This window comes from Phoxinus phoxinus (assembly GCF_949152265.1).
Source record: "Phoxinus phoxinus genome assembly, chromosome: 22".
Taxonomy (NCBI): domain Eukaryota; kingdom Metazoa; phylum Chordata; class Actinopteri; order Cypriniformes; family Leuciscidae; genus Phoxinus; species Phoxinus phoxinus.
This window is the reverse complement of record NC_136897.1, coordinates 23001775-23020069: the sequence shown is the minus strand read 5'-3', so window position 1 is coordinate 23020069 and position 18295 is coordinate 23001775. Positions and strand designations below refer to the sequence as shown.

Genomic DNA, 18295 nt, shown 5'->3' with positions numbered 1-18295 from the left:
AGCCAGGACTTGAACTTGTGTCACCTACAAATCAGCAGCTCTATTTGTCAGTGAATTGACCACTAGGCTATGGGGGCATGAGATTTAGCAGCTCTTTGATAGATATTAGAAGATCCTCTTTGTGTAAAAAAATACAGGGGGAACGGATCTCGACGGCTGTTTTTTTGCCGTCGGATTCTGTTCCCCCTGTAAAAAAACAGCTGTCGGAATCCGTTCCCCCACTCCCATTATGAGAGGTGTTGATGTAGTGACCTAAAAAAAACTTATTTTATTTTTTTTGAGGATGGAGCTTACCTGGGACCAGTCTAAATAAATATATTTAGGAGTTATTTACTTTTATTATGATAGGAAAATATGGGATTAAAAAAAGTCAGCAAACCGGGACTTGATCTTGTTTCACCTAAAAAACATCAGCTTTTAAAGTCAGTGCATTGACCACTAGGCTGTGGAAGCCTTACCATTTTCAGCACTTTGATAGATATTAGAAGATCCTCCTCGTGTAAGAAATACAGGGGGAACGGATCTCGACGGCTGTTTTTTTGCCGTCGGATTCTGTTCCCCCTGTAAAAAAAAACAGCTGTCGGAATCAGTTCCCCCACTCCCATCATGAGAGGTGTTGATGTAGTGGCTTAAAAAATGCATATTTTATTTTGAGTTGGGATGGAGCTTACCTGGCACCAGTCTATAGAAATATATTTAGGAGTTTTTTACTTTCATTATGATAGGAAAATATGGGATTAAAAAAAGTCCACGAGCCAGGACTTGAACTTGTGTCATCTACAAATCACCAGCTCTATATGTCAGTGAATTGACCACTAGGCTATGGGGGCATGAGATTTAGCAGCACTTTGATAGATATTAGAAGAACCTCTTTGTGTTAAAAAATACAGGGGGAACGGATCTCGACGGCTGTTTTTTTGCCGTCGGATTCTGTTCCCCCTGTAAAAAAAACAGCTGTCGGAATCCGTTCCCCCACTCCCATTATGAGAGGTGTTGATGTAGTGGCTTAAAAAAATTCATATTTTATTTTGTGTGGGGATGGAGCTTACCTGGGACCAGTGTGGAGCTTACCTGGGACTTGATCTTGTTTCTACTAAAAAACATCAGCTTTTAAAGTCAGTGAATTGACCACTAGGCTATGGGGGCCTTTGAATTAGCAGCACTTTGATAGATATTAGAAGATCCTCCTTGTGTAAAAAATACAGGGGGAACGGATCTCGACGGCTGTTTTTTTGCCGTCGGATTCTGTTCCCCCTGTAAAAAAAAACAGCTGTCGGAATCAGTTCCCCCACTCCCATCATGAGAGGTGTTGATGTAGTGGCTTAAAAAATGAACGGATCTCGACGGCTGTTTTTTTGCCGTCGGATTCTGTTCCCCCTGTAAAAAAAAATCTGTCGGAATCCGTTCCCCCACTCCCATTATGAAAGGTTTTGATGTAGTGCCGTTTAAAAATACATATTTTATTTTGTGTGGGTATGGAGCTTACCTGGCACCAGTCTATAGAAATATATTTAGGAGTTTTTTACTTTTATTATGATAGGAAAATATGGGATTAAAAAATTTCCTCAAGCCTGGACTTGAACTTGTGTCACCTACAAATCACCAGTTCCATATGTCAGTGAATTGACCACTTGGCTATGGGGGCCTATGAATTAGCTGCACTTTGATAGATATTAGAAGATCCTCCTTGTGTAAAAAATACAGGGGGAACCGATCTCGACGGCTGTTTTTTTGCCGTCGGATTCTGTTCCCCCTGTAAAAAAAAACTGTCGGAATCCGTTCCCCCACTCCCATTATGAAAGGTTTTGATGTAGTGGCGTTTACAAATACATATTTTATTTTGTGTGGGGATGGAGCTTACCTGGGACCAGTCTAAAGAAATATATTTAGGAGTTTTTTACTTTTATTATGATAGGAAAATATGGGATTAAAAAAAGTCCACGAGCCAGGTCTTGAACTTGTGTCACCTACAAATCAGCAGCTCTACATGTCAGTGAATTGACCACTAGGCTATGGGGGCCTTTGAATTAGCAGCACTTTGATAGATATTAGAAGATCCACCTTGTGTAAAAAATACAGGGGGAACGGATCTCGACGGCTGTTTTTTTGCCGTCGGATTCTGTTCCCCCTGTAAAAAAAAACAGCTGTCGGAATCAGTTCCCCCACTCCCATCATGAGAGGTGTTGATGTAGTGGCTTAAAAAATGCATATTTTATTTTGTGTGGGGATGGAGCTTACCTGGCACCAGTCTATAGAAATATATTTAGAAGTTTTTTACTTTTATTATGATAGGAAAATATGGGATTAAAAAAAGTCCACGAGCAAGGACTTGAACTTGTGTCACCTACAAATCACCAGCTCTATATGTCAGTGAATTGACCACTAGGCTATAGGGGCATGAGATTTAGCAGCACTTTGATAGATATTAGAAAATCCTCCTTGTGTAAAAAAAACCAGGGGGAACGGATCTCGACGGCTGTTTTTTTGCCGTCGGATTCTGTTCCCCCTGTAAAAAAAAAAAATCTGTCGGAATCCGTTCCCCCACTCCCATTATGAGAGGTGTTGATGTAGAGACCTAAAAAATGCTTATTTTATTTTTTTTGAGGATGGAACTTACCTGGGACCAGTCTATAAAAAATATATTTAGGAGTTTTTTACTTTTATTATGATAGGAAAATATGGGATTAAAAAAAGTCAGCAAACCGGGACTTGATCTTGTTTCACCTAAAAATCATCAGCTTTTAAAGTCAGTGCATTGACCACTAGGCTGTGGAAGCCTAACCATTTTCAGCACTTTGATAGATATTAGAAGATCCTCCTCGTGTAAGAAATACAGGGGGAACGGATCTCGACGGCTGTTTTTTTGCCGTCGGGTTCTGTTCCCCCTGTAAAAAAAAACAGCTGTCGGAATCCGTTCCCCCACTCCCATCATGAGAGGTGTTGATGTAGTGGCTTAAAAAATGCATATTTTATTTTGTGTGGGGATGGAGCTTACCTGGCACCAGTCTATAGAAATATATTTAGGAGTTTTTTACTTTTATTATGATAGGAAAATATGGGATTAAAAAAAGTCCACGAGCCAGGACTTGAACTTGTGTCACCTAAAAATCATCTGCTCTTGAAGTCAGTGAACTGACCACTAGGCTGTGGTGGCCTATAAATTAACAGCACTTTGATAGATTTTAGAAGATCCTCATTGTGTAAGAAACACAGGGGGAAAAGAATCCGACGGCTAAAAAACATATGTCGGAATCCGTTCCCATTATTAGAGGTGTTGATGTAGTGGCTTGAATAAAGGTTGATAGTGTTTTGTTTGTGGTTTGAGGTTAACTGTCATCGTTTACATTTCATCATTCGGCAGATTTTTGATCCAGAGTGACGTAGATTGAATTTCATTGTACACATTTTGTATTCTTACCAGTTTCTGCTTTCCCTGGGAATCGAACCTATGACCTTGGCATTGCAAGTACCAATGCTCTACTGTTTGAGCTACAGGAAAGCTCTTTAAATAAGTGCATCAGTTTAAGGGATCATTTTTATGGAGTTTTTGCTGTTTATTATGATAGCAGAGTACAGGATCAAGAAAAATCACAAACTGGGACTTGAACTCGGGTCACCCAAAGCCCTAAATTTCTTAACACCAGTGCACTGACAACTAGGCTATAGGGGTCAATACATCAGCAACAGTTTAATAAATATTAGAACCTCATTGTGTATGAAATACAGGGGGAACAGAATCCGACAGCAAAGTACAGCTGTCGGAATCAGTTCCCCCACTCCAACTATGAGAGGTGTTGGTGTAGTGGCTTAAAAAATGCTGATTATATGTTTGTTGTGTGGGGATGGGGCTTACCTGGCACCAGTGTAAAATAAATATAATTTAGAGTTTTTGCCTTTTATTGTGATAGGAAAATATGGAATCGGAAAAAGTCAGCAAAACGGGACTTGAACTTGTTTCACCTAAAAATCATCAGCTCTTAAAGTCAGTGCATTGACCACTAGGCTGTGGAAGCCTAATCGATTTCAGCACTTTGATAGATATTAGAAGATCCTCTTTTATGTAAAAAAATACAGGGGGAACGGATCTCGACGGCTGTTTTTTTGCCGTCGGATTCTGTTCCCCCTGTAAAAAAACAGCTGTCGGATTCCGTTCCCCCACTGCCATTATGAGAGGTGTTGGTGTAGTGGCTTAAAAAATGCATATTTTATTTTGTGTGGGGATGGAGCTTACCTGGGACCAGTGTAAAATAAATATAATTTAGAGTTTTTGCCTTTTATTGTGATAGGAAAATATGGAATCAAAAAAAGTCCACGAGCCGGGACTTGAACTTGTGTCACCTAAAAATCATCCACTCTTGAAGTCAGTGAATTGACCACTAGGCTGTGGGGGCCTATGAATTTGCAGCACTTTGATAGATATTAGAAGATCCTCCTTGTGTAAAAAAATACAGGGGGAACGGATCTCGACGGCTGTTTTTTTGCCGTCGGATTCTGTTCCCCCTGTAAAAAAAACAGCTGTCGGAATCCGTTCCCCCACTCCCATTATGAGAGGTGTTGATGTAGTGGCCTAAAAAATGCTTATTTTATTTTGTGTGGGGATGGAGCTTACCTGGGACCAGTCTATAAAAATATATTTAGTTTTTTACTTTCATTATGATAGGAAAATATGGGATTAAAAAATGTCCACGAGCCAGGACTTGAACTTGTGTCACCTACAAATCACCAGCTCTATATGTCAGTGAATTGACCACTAGGCTATGGGGGCCGAAGAATTAGAAGATCCTCCTTGTGTAAGAAATACAGGGGGAACGGATCTCGACGGCTGTTTTTTTGCCGTCGGATTCTGTTCCCCCTGTAAAAAAAAATCTGTCGGAATCCGTTCCCCCACTCCCATTATGAAAGGTTTTGATGTAGTGGCGTTTAAAAATACATATTTTATTTTGTGTGGGGATGGAGCTTACCTGGGACCAGTCTAAAGAAATATATTTAGGAGTTTTTTACTTTTATTATGATAGGAAAATATGGGATTTAAAAAAGTCCACTAGCCAGGACTTGAACTTGTGTCACCTACAAATCAGCAGCTCTATTTGTCAGTGAATTGACCACTAGGCTATGGGGGCATGAGATTTGGCAGCTCTTTGATAGATATTAGAAGATCCTCTTTGTGTAAAAAAATACAGGGGGAACGGATCTCGACGGCTGTTTTTTTGCCGTCGGATTCTGTTCCCCCTGTAAAAAAAAACAGCTGTCGGAATCCGTTCCCCCACTCCCATTATGAGAGGTGTTGATGTAGTGGCCTAAAAAAATGCTTATTTTATTTTGTGTGGGGATGGAGCTTACCTGGGACCAGTCTATAAAAATATATTTAGGAGTTTTTTACTTTTATTATGATAGGAAAATATGGGATTAAAAAAGTCCACGAGCCAGGACTTGAACTTGTGTCACCTAAAAATCATCCGCTCTTGTAGTCAGTGAACTGACCACTAGGCTGTGGTGGCCTATAAATTAACAGCACTTTGATAGATATTAGAAGATCCTCATTGTGTAAGAAACACAGGGGGAAAAGAATCCGACGGCTGTTATTTTGCCGTCGGATTCTGTTCCCCCTGTAAAAAAAAAAAAAATCTGTCGGAATCCGTTCCCCCACTGCCATAGTGTGTTGATGTAGTGGCGTTTAAAAATACATATTTTATTTTGTGTGGGGATGGAGCTTACCTGGGTCAGTCTAAAGAAATATATTTAGGAGTTTTTTACTTTTATTATGATAGGAAAATATGGGATTAAAAAAAGTCCACGAGCCAGGACTTGAACTTGTGTCACCTACAAATCACCAGCTCTATATGTCAGTGAATTGACCACTAGACTATAGGGGCATGAGATTTAGCAGCACTTTGATAGATATTAGAAGATCCTCTTTGTGTAAAAAAATACAGGGGGAACGGATCTTGACGGCTGTTTTTTTGCCGTCGGATTCTGTTCCCCCTGTAAAAAAAATCTGTCGGAATCCGTTCCCCCACTCCCATTATGAAAGGTTTTGATGTAGTGCCGTTTAAAAATACATATTTTATTTTGTGTGGGTATGGAGCTTACCTGGCACCAGTCTATAGAAATATATTTAGGAGTTTTTTACTTTTATTATGATAGGAAAATATGGGATTAAAAAATTTCCTCAAGCCTGGACTTGAACTTGTGTCACCTACAAATCACCAGTTCCATATGTCAGTGAATTGCCCACTTGGCTATGGGGGCCTATGAATTAGCTGCACTTTGATAGATATTAGAAGATCCTCCTTGTGTAAAAAATACAGGGGGAACGGATCTCGACGGCTGTTTTTTTGCCGTCGGATTCTGTTCCCCCTGTAAAAAAAAACTGTCGGAATCCGTTCCCCCACTCCCATTATGAAAGGTTTTGATGTAGTGGCATTTACAAATACATATTTTATTTTGTGTGGGGATGGAGCTTACCTGGGACCAGTCTAAAGAAATATATTTAGGAGTTTTTTACTTTTATTATGATAGGAAAATATGGGATTAAAAAAAGTCCACGAGCAGGGACTTGAACTTGTGTCACCTACAAATCACCAGCTCTACATGTCAGTGAATTGACCACTAGGCTATGGGGGCCTATGAATTAGCTGCACTTTGATATTAGAAGATCCTCTTTGTGTAAAAAGATACAGGGGGAACGGATCTCGACGGCTGTTTTTTTGCCGTCGGATTCTGTTCCCCCTGTAAAAAAAAATCTGTCGGAATCCGTTCCCCCACTCCCATTATGAGAGGTGTTGATGTAGTGGCTTAAAAAATTCATATTTTATTTTGTGTGGGGATGGAGCTTACCTGGCACCAGTGTAAAATACATATATTTTAGAGTTTTTGCCTTTTATTGTGATAGGAAAATATGGGATCAAAAAAAGTCTGCGAGCCGGGACTTGAACTTGTTTCACCTAAAAATCACCAGCTCTACATGTCAGTGAATTGACCACTAGGCTATGGGGGCCTAAGAATTAGCAGCACTTTGATAGATATTAGAAAATCCTCCTTGTGTAAAAAAATACAGGGGGAACGGATCTCGACGGCTGTTTTTTTGCCGTCGGATTCTGTTCTCCCTGTAAAAAAAAAAAAAAATCTGTCGGAATCCGTTCCCCCACTCCCATTATGAGTGTTGATGTAGAGACCTAAAAAATGCTTATTTTATTTTTTTTGAGGATGGAACTTACCTGGGACCAGTCTAAATAAATATATTTAGGAGTTATTTACTTTTATTATGATAGGAAAATATGGGATTAAAAAAAGTCAGCAAACCGGGACTTGAACTTGTTTCACCTAAAAATCATCGGCTTTTAAAGTCAGTGCATTGACCACTAGGCTGTGGAAGCCTAAACATTTTCAGCACTTTGATAGATATTAGAAGATCCTCCTCGTGTAAGAAATACAGGGGGAACGGATCTCGACGGCTGTTATTTTGCCGTCGGATTCTGTTCCCCTTGTAAAAAAAAATCTGTCGGAATCCGTTCCCCCACTCCCATTATGAAAGGTTTTGATGTAGTGGCGTTTAAAAATACATATTTTATTTTGTGTGGGGATGGAGCTTACCTGGGACCAGTCTAAAGAAATATATTTAGGAGTTTTTTACTTTTATTATGATAGGAAAATATGGGATTAAAAAAAGTCCACCAGCCAGGACTTGAACTTGTGTCACCTACAAATCAGCAGCTCTATATGTCAGTGAATTGACCACTAGGCTATGGGGGCATGAGACATAGCAGCACTTTGATAGATATTAGAAGATATGAAAATATGGGATTAAAAAAAGTCCACGAGCCAGGACTTGAACTTGTGTCACCTACACATTCTGTTCCCCCTGTAAAAAAAAAAAATATCTGTCGTAATCCGTTCCCCCACTCCCATTATGAGAGGTGTTGATGTAGTGGCCTAAAAAATGCTTGTTTTATTTTGTGTGGGGATGGAGCTTACCTGGCACCAGTCTATAAAAATATATTTAGGAGTTTTTTACTTTTATTATGATAGGAAAATATGGGATTAAAAAAAGTCCACGAGCCGGGACTTGAACTTGTGTCACCTAAAAATCATCCGCTCTTGAAGTCAGTGAATTGACCACTAGGCTGTGGGGGCCTATGACTTTGCAGCACTTTGATAGATATTAGAAGATCCTCCATGTGTAAAAAAATACAGGGGGAACGGATCTCGACGGCTGTTTTTTTGCCGTCGGATTCTGTTCCCCCTGTAAAAAAAATATCTGTCGTAATCCGTTCCCCCACTCCCATTATGAGAGGTGTTGATGTAGTGGCTTAAAAAATGCATATTTTATTTTGTGTGGGGATGGAGCTTACCTGGCACCAGTGTAAAATACATATATTTTAGAGTTTTTGCCTTTTATTGTGATAGGAAAATATGGAATCAGAAAAAGTCCACAAGCCGGGACTTGAACTTGTGTCACCTAAAAATCATCCGCTCTTGAAGTCAGTGAACTGCCCACTAGGCTGTGGTGGCCTATAAATTAACAGCACTTTGATAGATATTAGAAGATCCTCATTGTGTAAGAAATACAGTGGGAAAAGAATCCGACGGCAAAAAAACATATGTCGGAATCCGTTCCCATTATTAGAGGTGTTGATGTAGTGGCTTGAACAAAGGTTGATAGTGTTTTGTGGTTAACTGTCATCGTTTACATTTCATCATTCGGCAGATTTTTGATCCAGAGTGACGTAGATTGAATTTCATTGTACACATTTTGTATTCTTACCAGTTTCTGCTTTCCCTGAGAATCGAACCTATGACCTTGGCATTGCAAGTACCAATGCTCTACTGTTTGAGCTACAGGAAAGCTCTTTAAACAAGTGCATCAGTTTAAGGGATCATTTTTATGGAGTTTTTGCTGTTTATTATGATAGCAGAGTACAGGATCAAGAAAAATCACAAACTGGGACTTGAACTCGGGTCACCCAAAGCCCTAAATTTCTTAACACCAGTGCACTGACAACTAGGCTATAGGGGTCAATACATCAGCAACAGTTTAATAAATATTAGAACCTCATTGTGTATGAAATACAGGGGGAACAGAATCCGACAGCAAAGTACAGCTGTCGGAATCCGTTCCCCCACTCCAACTATGAGAGGTGTTGGTGTAGTGGCTTAAAAAATGCTGATTATAGATTTTTTTGTGTGGGGATGGGGCTTACCTGGCACCAGTGTAAAATAAATATAATTTAGAGTTTTTGCCTTTTATTGTGATAGGAAAATATGGAATCAGAAAAAGTCAGCAAAACGGGACTTGAACTTGTTTCACCTAAAAATCATCAGCTCTTAAAGTCAGTGCATTGACCACTAGGCTGTGGAAGCATTAGAGGAAGAATTAGCAGCACTTTGATAGATATTAGAAGATCCTTCTTGTGTAAAAAAATACAGGGGGAACGGATCTCGACGGCTGTTTTTTGGCCGTCGGATTCTTTTCCCCCTGTAAAAAAACAGCTGTCGGAATCCGTTCCCCCACTCCCATTATGAGAGGTGTTGTAGTGGCTTTAAAAAAATCTTATTTTATTTTGTGTGGGGATGGAGCTTACCTGGCACCAGTTTAAAGAAATATATTTTCGAGTTTTTACCTTTTATTGTGATAGGAAAATATTGGATTAAAAAAAGCCGGAGAGCCGGGACTTGAACTTGTGTCACCTAAAAATCTTCATCTCTTAAAGTCAGTGCATGGACCACTAGGCTGTAGGGTCCTGAGAATTCAAAGCACTTTGATAGATATTAGAAGATCCTCCTGGTGTAAGAAATACAGCGGGAACGGATTTCGACGGCTGTTTTTTGGCCGTCGGATTCTGTTCCCCCTGTAAAAAAACAGCTGTCGGAATGGCAAAAGTTCAAGCAAAGCATGCAAACTGATCTGTAGCATAGGACACTATTTGACCAAAAAACTTCACAGCTGTTTTATAAAGACCTCAGGGAACTGTCAACTTGTATAAAAGTTAAACATGACGGTACATGCAAGTCGATGACATGAATCAATATAACTTCACAACTACATAAATGTATCCACTAACCATTCAGAAACGGCCATGTGCAGTCTAAAAGTTGCAACCTCTTCCTGGGTCTCTACTTAAGGCTGCACTGAGCTACTGGTTATTTCTGAGATTTTGGATGAGATTATGCGTGTGTTTTGTAAAGGATCGGCCCTCTTCTGAACAGGGGCGGGAAGCAGCAGCTCATTTGCATTTAAAGGGACACACACAAAAAGTGTTTTGCTCACACCCAAAAAGGGGCAAATTTGACAAGCTATAATAAATGATCTGGGGGGTATTTTGAGCTGAAAATTCACAGACATATTCTGGGGACACCATAGATTTATATTACATCATGTGAAAAGGGACATACTATGCCACCTTTAAATACAACTAAACAGTCAGTAATAAAATAAGAACAAATAATCAAATTATAAGCAATAGCACAAACAAATACAATACAACAAAGGTACAAATAAAATAAACAGTGCTTTTTTTGTTTACATTTTTTGTTTACATACTTTTGAGTGAATTTGTCCATTAAAGCGCTGGAGGCCTCCGTTGGTAAAGACATTTGCCAATCACCATTGAGTATTTCACTTTCATCGATTAGGAGTGTCGGGAAACGTATATATGGTAGAGGAGGCAAGCTTTCCTTGGTATATCAACCAATCATCGACAAGACATAAATTAAGTGATGTTAGTCTGAACTGCACGATGTTGCCGGCTCACACACATGGTCAGACTCATGATGTGAAACAGGCTCCGGGGCGATGACTCCTTCCGACCTCTTCCTCGGTTCGGGCTCGTCCATCGCGGCGGGTTTGTTCCAGCGCCCCCTGTGTCTCCAGAATACCTGGCCAGCTTCCCTCTCCCAGCTCCTTAATCAGCCAGTTCCTCAACCCTGCCTACGCTGAAGTCCTTCAGCCCCTCAGTTCCCATTGTCATTGAGAACCTGCCAAGTGTCTTCACGCCATCAGCTCCCCGGGCCCAACGCTCCACCTCGGCCTGTCGACGCGTCGTCAACTTGCCTCCCCCTCCCTTTCTCTATCCCCTCAGACTCGTGTTTCGCAGATTCGGCACATTTGGGGAAGTAGCACGCGGTAGTTACACTTACGAGGTGAAATGCAATTTAAGAAATACACATTCTGAGATCAAATTTTGGGTAGGCTGTGCCTCCCCTGACAAGCCGCCACTAAAAAATCCCAGGTTCCTTATTATGAATTCAAATTTCAAAAATTGCCCCCTCAAGAAGCATTACGACGTGTTGGCACTAATATCAAACGCTCGCCTGCTTCGTCACAGATTGTTACATGCCATGTTTCCGGATTCATAACTTAAGTGATTAATAACTTAAATAATTGGATTAATAACTTAAATAACTTTAATAACTTAAATTCTGCTCTGTACCTCATACAAGCTATTATACCACCAGATAGGACTGCAACTGCAACTCAATCTCAGTTGAAAGACTTTTGGTACCGCTTTTCACATTTTCGCAATAAATTAATTATTGTGATTACACTTGTTTTGTTTTTCTTTATAACTGTAAGAAGTTTTAAGAAATGGTTATCGGTAGGTTTAGGGGTAGGAGTATGGATTAATGAATATCTTTTTCAACAAATTTCATTTTCCAACATCTCTCTGTCCATTACGTTTTATTCTTTTTATATTCTTTAAAGGGGTATGTTTTGGTTTGGGAGTAGGGTTAAGGGATTATGAAATGAAAGATTTGTAAATATTTAACATTAATAGCTGTCAAAATTGAATGATGTTGATGATACGGCCATATTGTACGTTTCAGCATCTATCCAAACGTACAAAAAGTATGTTTTGTGTCATTGAAAGTTACGTATTAATACTTATGTATTTAAAATGAGACCAGGCTGGATTGACATTGTGTAATTGAGCAGTTTGGAGGTACTAAAACAGGTTTCATTTTGTTTATGCAAAATAATGTTTTTATTTATGTTTTGTAATTTTGCGGTGACATATGACCTGAACACGTTCTTAAAAAGGTTTTATTAGAATAACACACCTCTATTGTGTCCTCTTGACAAAATTACCAAAACCTTTATTTCACAGCAGATTGTGGTTTTTCACAATAGCTACACGTGTCTGAGGAGCTTTATCAGAGGCTGATGTCAAAACGGCCTCTGGCAGTCTCTTGTGTTTTATGATCCAGGGTTAACACTCCATTCCGAATATCTCTTTGGAGACCCAAAAGAAATGACAGTAGGCTACAGTGACTGAATGCGATGCCACAGGTCAGACTCCTGCTGCCGTGTCTAATGGATTCTCATGCGTCGCCCTGACATTCACATTGGCAGGTATTATTGACAAAGAGGCAGTTCAGCGATAAATTTTATACGTGAAACACTTCACGTGGCATTGAGTGCTGCATCTGAGTTCTGTCTGTTGCCTAGGGCCTGTGATACCGCAGAATGTCCATTTATAAGGATCAGTAGACAGCTTCATCATGTCTGAAGTTAAACCATAAACGATTAGAGAAATATGAAAAATCATATTTATGATAGTAGATACTTTGTATGAATAAATAATTTGTTTTGTTGAAAATATGTTGCAAATAGTTTAGGATATCTTTAAATGTTTGTGTTGTCCAGATTTAACAGACACAAATGGATTCATAAAAATATAATGTTGCCCAACAGACAATTTTTTTCTCCAATTAGTGAAAATTAATTTATTAATTTAATTTCATTAATAAAAAATACAGTGATGAAACGGTGTTGTTATTGTTAACTAAAAGTAAAACAAAAATTGTAGTACTTTATTTTACCAGCCTGTTCTCACGTAAATGCGTCTCTATAGCACGCAGTGTGTTTATCGTGCGATTTATTTGAGCTTTCTCATTTAGTTTAAGCACTAAAATAACTAAATAACCTAGAACTTAAGAACTAGATAGACATATATTTAAAAACTACAACTATGAAACTGTTATGTAACGGTGGTATAATAGTAAATCGCACGAAGAGGATTCATTCTACAGACTTTAATCATAAACACTCAGGAACCAGGAGAAAACCTTACCGAGAACGGACGAAGACTGAGGGAGGGATGGAATCAGGAAAAGTCAGAAAGTTGGGATTCAAACTCAAGTCGCCCGAAGCATAATGGAACAATGTGTCATTGCACTGGGGCTCACAGTCCGGGGGCTCGTCCCATACTATCCAAAGTCAGTTTTGTAAATATTAGAACCTCATTTCGTAAGAAAAATTATGGGAACAGAATTCGACGGCAAAAATCCAGCTGTCGGAATCCGTTCCCCCGCCCTCATAATGAGAGATGTTGATGTAGTGACTTAAAAGATGCAGATACTATTCTGTGTTTGGATGAAGCTTAACCAACATTAGTTTAAAGATTTATTTGGTGTTTTTAACTTTTATAATGGTAGGACAAATTATATAAAGGAAGTGAAGTGGGAGAGATAGAGAGGGATGGAATCAGGAAAAGTCAATAAGTTGGGATTTGAACTCAGTACGCCCGAAGCGTAACAGCGCCATAGGTCAGTGCACTGCCCACGAGGTTATCGGTGCCGACTAGCCAAAGTCAGTATTGTAAATATTAGAAGCTCACTTTGTAAGAAACATGGGGGGAAAAGAATCCGACGGCAAAAATCTCCAGTTAAATCCAATTAGCACACACGGTAGAGCTTCCACAAAACAAAAAAACAGCTTCTGCAACCATCGCTTTTGCATATGTCTGATATCAAGAGATTGAACACTTCTGCCTCTGGCTTACACACAACAGCTGCACTGCAACCTGTCGGCATTTGTGTAAAGCACCCGAGTGAACCTCATCTCTCAAGAGCAAAAGCCAGGGACAATGTCCCTGAGAAAGACCGACTGCACATAACTCTGGCCTGATCGGACAGGCCATTCTCTGTGTGTGATTGATAATGCCTGTTCGGTGTGAGGTGAAACACAATGGCGTTTGGCAGCCACCTGATTCAAATGGATTGCAGAAAATTAAATCGATGTGCTCTGCAGAGACGGGTTGCTTGAACTGCCTCTATCGGGACTGTCATCAATACAATTATTGATCCCAAGGGGAAAATGTTGGCCTGTGCACCAGACTAACTGATTAAAATTACTGCAGTGAACAAATGTGAGATTTAGTTGGAGGAGAAAACACAGCAGTTTCAAAACAATCTGTCATCAAGAAAAGAGGTTTCTTATTCATGCTTCATGAGTCACACTGCTACAGAAAAAAATGTATTCCTTTTTTTCAACTGTGGAAAAATGCTGGCTTTGTGTTTAAATAAACCAACCAATGGCTTGGACAAAGGTCCAATCAGTCGGACTTCAGTCAAATGATAGGTTAGGCTACTTACCAAACACAAAATAATTGTCACAAAAGTATATTCCAAGTCATACGACAATTTCCCCTTCCACTAGGTGTTAACTGCTGGTGCAGATTCAAATTAGTGAGTCGAGGGAGTCCAATTTGTGAATGAATCATTCAGACCGGTTGATCAATTGATTATTTGAAAAGATTTCACACAAAAGAATGATTCATGAGAGAATAACAATGGAAGTCGAACTCAAGGAATGGATGAGTTTAATTTGTAAAATAATTCATCATTCAGACTAGCTTTGAGCAGTTGATAAATCCATTTCATTGAAAAGATCAAAAGAATGATTTGCTCACTGATCCGTTTCTCGAGTAAACTCAAGAGACCGTATCAGACTGATTCATGAATGAATCATTCAGACTGATATTGTGACATGGATCAGCTGATTTAGCAGAAAGATCTGAAAAAAAAGCTAACTTGCAGCCAGACTAATTATCAGTATACTTCAAGTGTGTTAATGAGTTAACTTATGTGCTATTTTGAAACAACTCATTTTGTACTAAGTATATTTTAGTTATAATTAAATTGTAGTAAAGCATAACTTTAAGTGTATTGAGTGTACTTTTTTGGACCAACTTAGTATACTTTAAGTATATGCCTGTGTAATAACATGCATGATTAGTGATATTAAAGTGTACTTTATTTGTGTTACAAGTACATTTATGAGTGTCTTCAAAACATATAAGCAATATATAATAAGTGTGCATATATATATTTGCTGTTTTCACCTTTTATTAGGATAGGACAGTACATAGACAGGAAGTGAGACAGGAGGGACGAGCCAGGACTTGAACTCGGATCTCCCAAAAGCACATGTCGGCGTACTTGCCCACAAGGCTATCATGGTATGATATATCTGATAAGGCTCATTTATACCTTTGGCTTATTCCAAATACTACAAATTGCATACTTGATCTTCAAAAACAGTTTATTAGACAAATAAAACTTAGCTATATTTTGTACAAAATACTATTTTATACTATAATGTATTTTGAAAGTATACTTTCAATGCAATGATCATTTCCAGAACACAGTTCAACTATACATAAAAAAATATATTTTTTATAAAGTGTAAATAAATACACTTTTAAAAAAAAATAAACTGAATTTTCACTTCAAGTAGACCTATATTTTTCTAAAATATACTAAGTAGAATTATTTTAAAGTGTATTAAAAGTTGTATTGTGAAAATAGGTAAAAGCATGATGCTAATATGGATTGGATTCAATAAAACGGATCCATTGAAATTTGCGAATGGGGCATTGCTATTTCTCTCATGAGCTCTACTTCTCGGAGATCTATACAACAGATATCAAGATTATTCTATGACTTCAAAAAAATTACATGGTACAGTAGTTCACAAGCCTTATGGACCACTTTTACGATACTATTAGGGTGTTTTCTTGTCAATTTCATTATACACAAAAAAGTTGCCATAATACCCATTCATGGAAGAAAGCCAGTAATGCAACAAAATAAGGTTAAGTAAATAATGACAGAATTTTTATTTGAGTGAACTACTCATTTAATAATTAATGTGAAGCTTGATGCTTGACAAGCTACAGTTTTAAAGGAGCTTCCTCAACACTAGTTGTCATTTTATAGCAGACTTCCTTACCCTTGGGGACTCATTTTAAACAGTGTCGCAAGTCGCAGACTTAATTTCCCATGCACAATTACACTTTCTCTTTAGAGTCTTCAGCCGGGGGCAGAGGAGCTGGAAAAAGCTTTTAATGGAAGAGGGAACGGAGTAATGAAGAGACGGGAGTTATCTCCTCCAACACTCTTCTTTTTCTTCACTCCCACTTTCTTTTATCTTTCTCATTACTGGCCTTAGTGTTTGTGTTTTATAATCATTTACTAATATTACTAATATTTGGGAGGTGAGCTGCCCTCTAGAAAGTGCCTGGCCTGGCAAAGCTTGTTGTTGCTGAGGCAGACTTTTTTGTGTTTTATTATGGAAAGCATGAGGATTACTTTGTAATCCTGTCGACGTTTTGGATGTAAAACACTTTTCCCCACTGTAGCTTCTTCAAAACATTGTTTGTGTGTGCATTCTGTCCAGCCCAACACAGCAACACTGAGTTAGCCAATAGCGTGAGTTTGGGGGCGGGACTATCTGTTTAATTGGCAAATGATTAGCTTAACGCTGCAGTCAGTAAGTTTTGCCTCTTTGTCGCCATCTCTGTTTAAAACCTGCAATTGCAGTTATTTGTGGAATTATCATCTTTACGTGGGTTGTGCATCGGCACAGCTCCTCAGCGCGGATGAATCTAATATTGTCACTGATGATTGTCTTTTGGACCTTTCTGAATTATAGTCCGCCTTCAGTTGCTGTGAGAAAAGGCTAAATTATCCGCCACCAGCATCATCCTCATATGCGATATAGACTCCTTCTTTATGTGTACTATTTCCAGCTTAAATCTCCAACATTATTATATTCTCACTGTTGTAAATAGGTAAGGAGATAGTTTTGAACACTGGCTGGTTATGTACTTGCTCAAAAATAGATTTTGGATAAATTTTAACCAAAAAAAGTTACGGACTGCAGCTTTAATTTAAAACATTTTTTTTTTTTTTATTGCAACGTTTTAAAAGCCCAAACACAATAAGCCAGTTTTTTAAAGGAATAATTCACCTACAAATGTACTCAAACTCATGCCATTTTCTTTCTTCTGTGGAATTCAAAAAGAGATATTTTGGCAAGTATTCACACTTTTTTTTGAAGACATTCAATAAGTTTTTTTGTATTGTTATTTTACAGTTGTACTTAATAATTACTTTTAGTATTACAATAGCAATATTTCTTGATTTGATATTTATACATATTTGTGCAAAATTGTGCAGCCCTACAAACAAGCACACAGCAAACCTTGTTTTTAACTTAAAATTTAAATCAAAATTGGAGTTTTTAATAAAAAAAAAATAATAATCACAATTCTATTTATTCCCCCAAATCATGCAATATATACCACATTTTTATAATAAGGTTTAAATTAATGTTCATGTATATTCGAATAAGGTGTTTAAGAAAGAAAATCATGTGTGTGTGTGTGTGTGGGGTGACTGTACCTTTAAGTGCGAACTCTTGGCAATCTCAGGTGCTTTTGCTAAACTGGAATCGTGATGATTAAGAATGTGGTTGATTTGGGCAGCGTCCGTGTTGTCGTGGAGTGGAGCTGATCTCGGGGTGCAGTGATGTATGTGTTTGTTGTTCTCTAGGCACGTGAGGAGAATCCCACTGGGCTGAAACCCTATTAGAACCTCAGCACTCAAGCTTATCTCATCTGATAAGGCACACAGAGACACGAGCGAGAACGAGAGCTCTCTAATGCACTTCTTCACTGATAGAGGAGCCAAAAGCAGGGGAGGGGAGAAGAAGGTACGAGAGTGGAGGAATGAGGAGATGAGAGGTCTTCTGTTTGACCGAAAACTAAATTAAATGAGTAAACTGTCTAAAACAACCACATATCTACAAAAAAGGCGGATCCAGTGTTGCAAAAACGGACATGTAAAATTAACGTCGTCCTTCATCAGTAACCAGATTGCGAGAGACAAAATACATTTTGATGCAAAAAGACTGCTGCTGTGGGCCGCACATTTGCCTATAATGGGTAATTTGATCATCTTTGGCTGAATTTAGCTAGACAGAAAATAATTCAAGGTCCAAATAACCAACAATATTTTCCTTTGAGAGTAGTAAAAAGTCGTTTACCTCCACTCGTAAATCAATGAATCCAATTTCGAAATCTGGGCTGTTGGAAAACCTTATCAGTGACCTGATGCAAAGCGGAGTGAAGAAAACTCAAATGCCTTGCGCTCAATCAAAAACTCTCTTAATAAATCACTTTTGATGATTACATTTTTTGTCATGCATTTATGCCAACATTCGAGTATTTAA

The 18295-nt window shown here is 38.6% G+C and overlaps 1 long non-coding RNA gene across 1 annotated transcript in view; it reads left to right on the top strand.

Moving 5' to 3' along the window:
- LOC306990882 overlaps positions 1 to 18141 on the top strand; it is an 83670-nt gene extending 65529 nt beyond the window's left edge. The window contains exons 4-5 of the long non-coding RNA XR_013795960.1: positions 15133 to 15239; positions 17617 to 18141. This is a non-coding gene — a long non-coding RNA (uncharacterized lncRNA). The remainder of the gene's footprint in view (positions 1 to 15132; positions 15240 to 17616) is intronic.
- Positions 18142 to 18295: the final 154 nt, after the last annotated feature.